Genomic DNA, 9,739 nt, shown 5'->3' with positions numbered 1-9,739 from the left:
AAAGTTTCACACTTTATGACATGATTGGAGAACATCACCAAAAGTATCACAAGTAATCCCTTCATTCCTAAACTTTTATAGTTGACAGGGAGTATAATTATTTCTATATAATTGAACATAATTTAAACTTCTCATAGATGTGATGTGTACTTTACTCTTTTTATTTATAATTTCGCTTCTTCTTCAAAAAAAAAAAATTATAATTTCGCTCAAAATTTTTGTGAAATAGTGATAAGAATGAAGTACTTAAGTTAAATTGAATTCAAGCTTTTAAATGAGGTATACATGTTTGAGTCGAGAGAGCTATCTTCTACCCCAAGACAAAGACAACAAGGTGAATTTTCTCGACAACAAGGTGAAACCTTCTTGTTTTTTAGGTTAAATGACATACTAATGATGAACACTATGATTCATGATCAATATTCTATATGATTTTTAGTTCAACATATGGAGGTTTTACTACAATGAAATGCGCCTGATGATCTTGTTAAAGATCTTACTGATTTAACATCAACAATTTGAAAAATTTGTTCTTTGCTATAATTTGGCTTTGGCACACGCTTCCTTTTGTAACTTCGAAGGAGGCTCCATTTTCAAAAGCGTCTCTTACCGAATGAAATTGCCATTTGTCGCCATTTGTATGACCAATTTTTCTCCATGTTACCTAAACACATTATATAATCAATAAAGAAAGTTTAGAAAAGGTGGGTAAATTTTTTGAAAGTGGAACAAATATATTTTATATACATAAACATCTGAACTCAATTGTGTGATTTATTTTAATTAGGTAACCTGATGTTCATTAGTCATTAATTAGTTTCAATTAATGGATTTGCTAAATATCCTTACCTCTTTACTTCCACATTTAGGTGCTATGAAGAGGTTAGATTCACTTTTTAGGCTTGGCCCCATGCTTCCGTCGATGACATATTGCATCCATCCTAAGTAAAGATTGTTAGCTACATGTGCATATCTGTGATGAATCCTGAAATGCAATTTTACCGATAAAAAAAAAAATCAATGTCGTCTAATAAATTCACATTTGTATATTGTATAACTTCAATTTTTCTTGTAAGAAAACTTCATAAACAGTAATCAATTACCTTGGCATTCGCTGGTTGCAATTAGGTCCGAAATGATTGTACACAAAAGTAACTTTCATGTTTATGTCCCTCACATACCCATCATCATGCCCAAGAAGTATAACTTTATCTTGTTCTCTAAACCAATTATTGGAAATAGTCACATTAGCAGAACCTCGTGTGACATCAAGAAGACCATCTTCGCAATTATAAAGTGTGTTATGATCAATCCAAATTTTTGAAACGGTGACTAGTCTAATTAATTACATCTCCATCTACTTGGCCCAAATAAATTACCTTTCCATTTGGCCCCATCACCATCCCCGGGGCTTGAGCTTTGCAATGATGAATTCGAATGCTATGAATGATTATGTTGGTGGCCTACAAAATTGTTACAAATTAGTGAAATAGAGTTCATACTACAAATAGCTATAGTTAGCAAATTAAATTTAGAGAGAAAAAAAATATGAAATTCCTCTCTAAATACATTACTAAATTTATAGAGGTTTCTTCTTTTTCTCGCCATAAATTATATATTTTTTCTAGTAGTTTTCTTGTAAAGCTTAATTAATTGTATTTGGTGATTACCTTGAATATCATCAAGCATGCATTATCACCAATGTGCACATTGAATTCACGACCATCAATGGTTGTGAAACTGCTAATGAGAAGGGGCTTCATGAGTTTAATGTTCATGTCTTTTTTGAATGTGATCCATACTTTACCTTGAATTACAGAAGCTCCATATCTCAACGTATCAGATTGAGGATTTATAGGATCGTCATTTGGGTCAGTAACTTTATAATGGATGAAACCCTTACCAATGTTGTTTGTCATCTTTCCAGCATAGTTGTTGTCTATGTTTTCTCCATTTAGGATTTGGTCTCCAACATCGATCAATCATGTTCATTTTCAATCCCATTAACTTGAATTGTTTGGCAAAACTAAATTTTGAAGTAAAAAGTATGGTAATCACTTTGGCCAAAACAAAATGTCATCTGATGAAACTGGGACCCTTAGATACCATAATGTAGTATAAATAATATTTTTGACAAACTTCGAACGATTGAAAGAAAAAGAGAGAGATGAGAAATAGAAATGTTTTTTGTTTATATTGGAGAAGTAGAAGTATAAGGAAGTGATTATATATGTTCAAGTCGGTTAAATTTGTTTTAGAGGCTATGGCTAAATGAGTGTCTCGGGCTAAACAAAAGTTATGAATAGAAATAATAGAAAAAAGGCTAAATTATATTTTTAGTCCTCTAACTATTTAATTGGTATTAGATTGGTCCTCTAACTAAAAATTGATTTATGTCGGTCCCTTAAGTTTCTCACTGTTACTACATTTAGTCCTTTCCGTTAAATTTAATTAAAAAAAACGTTAGGTTTTATACAATCATCATCTTCATTCAACTTCTTCATCATCTTCTTCATTCGCCTTCATTAAAAAACAGCAAAACAAAAATCTCGAAAATAAAATAAAATTCTTCATACAACTTGAAATCACTACTCAATAAACACCTAATTTTTCTGCATCTTTTCCCCTTCTTCAACATCATCTTTATCACATCATTATCATCTTCATCAAATCCCAGCAACCAAATCAACCAAAATCTCAAACCCCCAAACTCAGAATCAAATTCAAGAAGAAACCCCATATCAATTTTGAATTTAATTTGTCTTTCAACAAGGAATCATAATCGAAAAAAGGTTAGCAATTGAGTATAGAATTCGTTTTCTTTCATTCAAGCAAAGCAGATTTATCATATTCAATTTTATCCCTTTTTGTTTTCCCCCCTTTTAGAACCCTAATTTTATGTTGGTAGTGCTCGATTTTGTTGTTGTGGTTAATGGGTTGTTGTGATTTTTTGTTGTAGGGTTTTGTTGTTGTTGTTTGTTCATGTTGCTGAGTTTTGTTCTTGTTGTTGTTGATGGTGTTCTTCTTATTTTCCATAAATTGATGAACTCTAACGTTTTTTAATTAAATTTAACGGAAATGACTAAATGTAGTAATGTGAGAAACTTAAGGGACCGAAATAAATTAATTTTTAGTTTGAGGACCAATCTGATACCAATTAAATAGTTAGAGGACCAGAAAGGTAATTTAGCTTAGAAAAAACTAACAACTCTTAACCTTATGTTGTGAAAGTTGCCTGAATTTAGGTAGTAACTACTCCCTCCGTTTCATAATACTTGTCCATTTTAGAGAATAATTTTGTTTCAAAATACTTGTCATTTTCAAGTTTCAATGCAACATTAATTACTGTCTTGTCAATAATACCCTTACATATTTATTGTAGAGAGAGAAAAAAATAAAATGAAATAATAAATGATTAAGGGTATTATAGAAAACACACACATATTTTCATCAAAAATAACAAAATTTATTTGGTTTCTTGGTTAGTGCAATTTCTCCAAAATGGACATGTATTTTGAAACGGAGGGAGTATAAGCAAAATTTGTTATTCCAACATAACGCAACAATATTTTTAAGTACACCAAATGAAACAAACAACGATGTTTTCATTGGATGACATTTAATATAAAAATTAAATAATGTTTTAAAACTAATTTAATGGCTTAGCGGATTATTTAGTATATGGGTGACAAACAACATGGATTAATTTGGTGTATTATTTGGAATGAGATAAATAGAAGAGAGAAGTGTGTTTCCACTCTAACTTTATTTAATTTCATATAATTAAATTGAAAATAAAGAAACATCGCTATATATTCTAAAAATGATAAAACTAAATTTTAGTTTTAAACCAATATACAATTTTATCTTGTCATCAATATACAAGTACAAATATTCTATGTTGTAAAAGCGCATAAATGACATTGAAGTGCATAATTTTGAAAATAGAAATGCACATAAAAGACATTTAAAGTCATAATTATTATAATGAGAAACCACATAAATTACATTAAAATGTGGAGATTCTGTAAAGGGATGGCGTTTAAATGACGAACATCTACAACGTAATTACGCGTAAATAGTATTAAAGGGTACCATAATACTAATACCAAGTTTACACTGTCGTTTAACAGTGACAAATCTTCATCGAAAAACCTGTGGGGCAAACATGGTGAGTTTTTTCCTCCAACCTAATTTTTTTCATACACATTACCGAGGAATCAAATTTTTAACTACATACTTAAGTGTTAAGAGACTAAAGTTTCTTACCACTTGGACTAATCCATTGTTGATCTCCTTCTTATGCTATCAAGCATTAAATTAAAAAAAAAAAAAAATTAAAACAAAGTGCAGGCCATGACACATACAAGACATTACTTGGGGTCGTCCCTCGTTATATAAGCTCCCTTTCTCTTCTCATTGAAATTTAATTATATAAATGAGAAATTTAATTATATAAAGTTATTGTTAGGTATGTATGTATTAAATCAATATGGAATGGGCTCGGAGAGAAGAGGTTATCCATCTTCAAGTTGACAATGACTCGAAACTACTGGTGGACATCATGGTCGTTCCTATGTAATTGGAGACTCAGCTCTCATATAAAAATAGACCTCTAATAAAATATAAAATAATTTTTTTAATGTCTAAATCAAAGCTCTCTCATACTAAAAATATTAATTAAAGAAGGAAAAAAAAAAGAAGACAACATCCAACCTAAAGAAGACAACATATTCAACGTTTTCATGCCTCAAAATATTCGTTTAACTCAGTAGTTTTTTCTTTTTCTTAGACTGTGCCCTCTTTTTCTTTTGCATACAAAAAAGAGAGTTATTATGACCTATTTAAAGAATTTTGTGAGATTCTAATATTAGAAAACTATGAATGAATAATCATGGATCAGCAAGCAGTGTTGTGGATGGTCTAAGATCTTACGAAATAGTATGAACGTGAAAACACATATGAATGCACCTTAAGAATCCTACAAGACAAAGCAAAGTTTAAGATAGTTTGATGTGTGCTTGTCATTTTCTGGTCTATATTTATGTCCATCCACCTTATAATTGTGACACATTATTAACCCCTTCACACAATACCTCATTTAGATATCTTTCTGTCTCCACCAACCGCCTTCAATTCCAAAATGATTGTCCATTGTTTTCTCGTAATTGTGATAAAGAAAGTCACGTAAAATGAAACAAATTATGTGTTTGGGACAATCAATATCGTAAAATTTATTGCATATAACATCAAGAAAAATTCTTGCATGATCTCTCATCTAACACTTCATATTTAATCTCAACCAATGAAAATAGGACACGTCATTTAAATTTAATGAAGATGCACTTTCAATTGCATATCTTGGTAATAGAACCGCTTGAAAAAATGGTTGAACATGTTCTAGAGAGACAACCAAAAAGAAATTGATTTTTTTATTTTACAATTTTTTAAATTTAAATGATGTATCCTATTTTCATTGGTTGAGATTAAATATGTGGCGTTAGGTGATAGATCATGCAAAAATTTCTCATTATAAAAAATATTGTTAGTTTTGTGTGAGAAAGAAAAATTATCAAATACTACTTTACAAAATTATCATTCAGTAATTATATATAAAAGAAATGATTTGGTTTGATTAAAGGTGCGTTTGTTACGAATTATAAAAATGAAATAAATTTTTTTTTAAATTTGTAACAAACTGATACAAACTTTTTAAATTGATTTTTATATAAAAAAAATTGTAACAGGCTGTAAAGAATATTATTATAAGTGAAAGTCATTTTCCATAATATTTAACTTCACTAATGTGATGTGAGACAGTGAGTATGATGTTGCGGAGTCTTCGGTGGATGGACGACGAAGTTGTCGAAACTATAAGAAAAATGAATGAAGTATCTATGAAAAGGAAAGGATAACAAATAAGAATTGCTGGAATCTAAGTGGAATGTGATCCACATTAAATTATCACTAACATTAGCTTAACTTATTAAACGTCAATTGCTTATATATATATATATATATATATATATATATATATATATATATATATATATATAGTCATGTAAATACAATTCAGATAGTTAAAGACTGAATAGATATTTGATATGTTTGAGTTGTTGGTTTGAACCCTAATTTCCAACTTCTCTATAGTTAATGTGTGTGAATATCGATGACACTTAAAATTTTGCGGCTTTTGATGTTGGAAAAATATTAGGGATTAATTTGTTATAAGAAGATTGTTCCGACCTCATGCTACATTTTCGAGGTATATATTATGTGCTTTGAAGGTGGATACGTTTTATTTATGGACAAGCAAATTGTGTCCTTGATTTGTTAGACGTTTAGATTGTATGCTAGTCACTGGAATTTTAGAATTTCGACTATATTTCATCATGTATTGCTACTATTGTTTTAATTGAATGAGTATTGAAGTATTAAATGTGAGTTAGAAATTTCATATTAGATATAAGAGTAAATGTTAAGTAACATATAAGTGAGAAGACTCGTCTATCCTAATTGTTTTAATGTTTTTTGGTAAAGATGTGGTTTTCAAATTCACTTGTATATTTGCTTTTAGTGCAACGTGATTATTCAACCCAATATTTTTCCCCCGTAAGTCTCCACGTTTGATAAAAGAGCAGATGTTAAGCAAAAGTAAAAAAAAAAAAACCCGTGTACTTAACGTCTTAAAGTTTGGGGTGAAGATAGGATGTTCAAACTCATTTTTATTTTTATGATTGTTTTTCATCCAATATGATATTCAATTCAATATGTTTCCCTTGAAAGTCCCAACGGTGAGTTGAGTTTGTTGTAGGAAAAAAAGGCATCATGAAAATTGTCTCCTTATTTAAAGTCCAACATTTTGGTCATCAAACACACTTATATAGTTATATTATAGTTTTGGTCTAAACCTAAATTTTTTGCTTACAAAGCGGTGATATAGCATGATATTAAACAAACTCACGTGTCTGAAAACCTTAAATATTTTAAAAAAGAAACGGAAAGAAGAAGAAGAATGAATGAGGAAGAGAATGCTTCAAAGAAAATTCAAACACAAGCTAATAAAGTGGATATCTTATGATAAGAAAAACTGATCATAACTTTTGGAGTGAAAAATATGAATTGAGACCTAAATTGCAATAAAATGTGATACTTAAAAGATCAAAGAGTTCAAAAAAATTTCGTATACTTTAAATAGATAAGACTCTTCAGAAAAATTTATAAAGATGAGACAATCCTCACCTTACAAATCAGTTTTGTAAGGATGAGTTATTAGGCCCCAAATTTCAACAAAAATAATTATCAAAATACAATTAAACAAAAAATAAATATCACCACTCATCATAAAATCAATCACAATAACCACCTGTCTTTCACATGATACACGAAAAGTGAAGTGATTTGGATTCAACCCCTTTACACTAACATAATTATTATTTTTGGTTGCACAAAATACACGTGGTATGAACTATATAGAGAAAAGAAAATCCTTTCCCTTTTTTCATTCACCCCTTTCTCAGTGTACTTTTTTAGGAGATAATCATGATCGAGACAACATGGTAATGGGAATTTTTAGGTGATAAACATTGTACTTAAAAAACATTTTCTCTGTCGATCCCTTTTTTAAGACTCTCTTTCTGATTCTATAAAATAAATATAAAATGAGTAATCAGTAAAGTATTCTTTTATTATTCGGGTTTAATTCTTTAACAAGTGTCTTGTTAGCTACACTTATATCTTAAAAATACGATTTATTTGAGAAAATTCGAGTTTAATTTTTGGATAGAATGATTATCTGTTAGATTATATTTATTTTACGACTAAACTCTGGATTATCAAGTTTCATTCTCTTAAAAATCATAAGGTTAACACAAAAAGAAATTGTTGAGATACTTTATGACATTCACAAGAGAGCCAAAGACATTGGTGATAGAATTATTTTTGTATAAACTTTGGAAGTCGGCCCTAACTTTCTAGTGAGAGAAATTCCAACTTCTCTCCAAACTCTCTTTCTCCTTCGTTCATCGAAGAGATGTGGTTTTATGTCATTCTTTGATCTAAAATCATTCATCTACATCTTTTTCCCCCTTTTCTTTCAATCTAAATAAGTGGTTTTCTTATATAACAAGTTTTTTCGGTGTTTTTTGTAATTTTGTCGACTAAGTGTAGCGTTGTGTTGTTCGTCGTCTTGTGCAACGTTTGATTTGTGTCTTATCGCGGTGTTCGTTTAGTTCCTATTGAAAGATCTTCATCAGTCAATTACAAATTCAATCAATGATTTGGGCGTCAACGTTACAGATCCGGAAACATGGGTATTTCGGTGACTTAGATTTTATCATATTATTTGTAGGCATTTCACTGTTGTATGCTATTAACTTGGGTGTTGTGAGTTTGTTCACAGATTCACCCATTACGTTTTTAGCGATGTTTGTATTTGATGTACTCCATCAATTTGACTGAATGAATATCGCTTTGTTTTTCTAAAAATAGGAATTATTTTTGTATGTGAAATTTTAGCGTACTTGTTTTAAAAAGTTCTGTAAGATGTTTCAACGTTTACAATGTTCCAACATCACGAATTAAACTCAAATAAAAACAAGAAAGTAAATGACAAGAAAGTAAAGAACACGGTGAGTTTGTTGACCCAGTTCAGTGGCAAACACACCTACTCTAGGGCTATCAAGCCAGGAAGAAAATCCACTAGTGTAGTCCTTATTCTATAGCTCTCAGCAAACTCCTCGTTTACACTAAAGACCTAGGACCTACCCGTATTGATTTCAACTTATGAACTCCTAGATCTGAGATCCCATCTCACTATCCTATAGTCAATCACAGCCCATGTGATCTATCAGACTAAAAACAACAAACACAAAGATGAAGTTACCTTCAAACAAAAACTACAACCTTACTTAAAAGCTTTGGCATAGAACACAAGAGTTTACTGATGAGTAAAACCGCAAGTGCACAGTTCTACCGAAGTAGTAAAAAGAGAGTATCGTTCCAACAGGGAGTTGTTCAATTTGATTAGCTTTAATTGATGATTAGAAAGAGTTTAAATTGCAAAGTTGGGATTTTTAAACGGTTGAAAATTAATAAATAATAAAAGAGCCTTAGGATTATTGGTTCATCTTAATGACAAACCCTTCTTAAACAAACCCTCAACCTAAACTTTATATTGGACCTACTTTCTAAAGACAAGTTTCTCTTAAGCGTATCAAAGTTTCTCTCGAAATCATTGAGTGTGTTCCTCTAGCAACCACGCCTATTTTCATGGTTGATTGCTATTAGAATCCATGAAGAACGAAACTTTATGTGTCTCAAGGTTTGCTAGACTATTCTCATGTTTCTCAATCCTTGTCTAATTTCACTTGTTCCAATATCAAACCTCCGTGTTCGCTTTATGAATTGATATTTGTGATGATAAATTAACAAATACTAACCCTCTGCGTTCGCTTTATGAGTTTGGTGTTTGTTAATTCATTATAGAAACGGTGAAATTAGATTAGAAAGTATATTTATATATAATTAGGGTTTATGGTTTGGTTTGATTAGGATTACGTCATTAGATTTATCCAACAATCTCAAGACATGAAGAGTCTACTCACCCATGTTCATCGTCGACATAGAAGAGAAGAAGAAGAACATAAATAAAATAACAAGAAAATAAAGGAAGAACTTTTATTAAGAAAACAATTGTCACTATTGAATTCTAAGAACAAAAGATGTTTTTACAAACTCG

The 9,739-nt window shown here is 30.2% G+C and overlaps 1 pseudogene; it reads right to left on the bottom strand.

Annotated features, from left to right (window-relative positions):
• Positions 1-416: 416 nt before the first annotated feature.
• LOC11417669 (probable pectate lyase 16) lies at positions 417-1,989 on the bottom strand (annotated as a pseudogene).
• Positions 1,990-9,739: the final 7,750 nt, after the last annotated feature.

This window comes from Medicago truncatula, chromosome 6 (genome assembly GCF_003473485.1).
Source record: "Medicago truncatula cultivar Jemalong A17 chromosome 6, MtrunA17r5.0-ANR, whole genome shotgun sequence".
Taxonomy (NCBI): domain Eukaryota; kingdom Viridiplantae; phylum Streptophyta; class Magnoliopsida; order Fabales; family Fabaceae; genus Medicago; species Medicago truncatula.
Note: the sequence above shows the minus strand (reverse complement) of the source record. Positions and strands in the feature narration are given on the sequence as shown.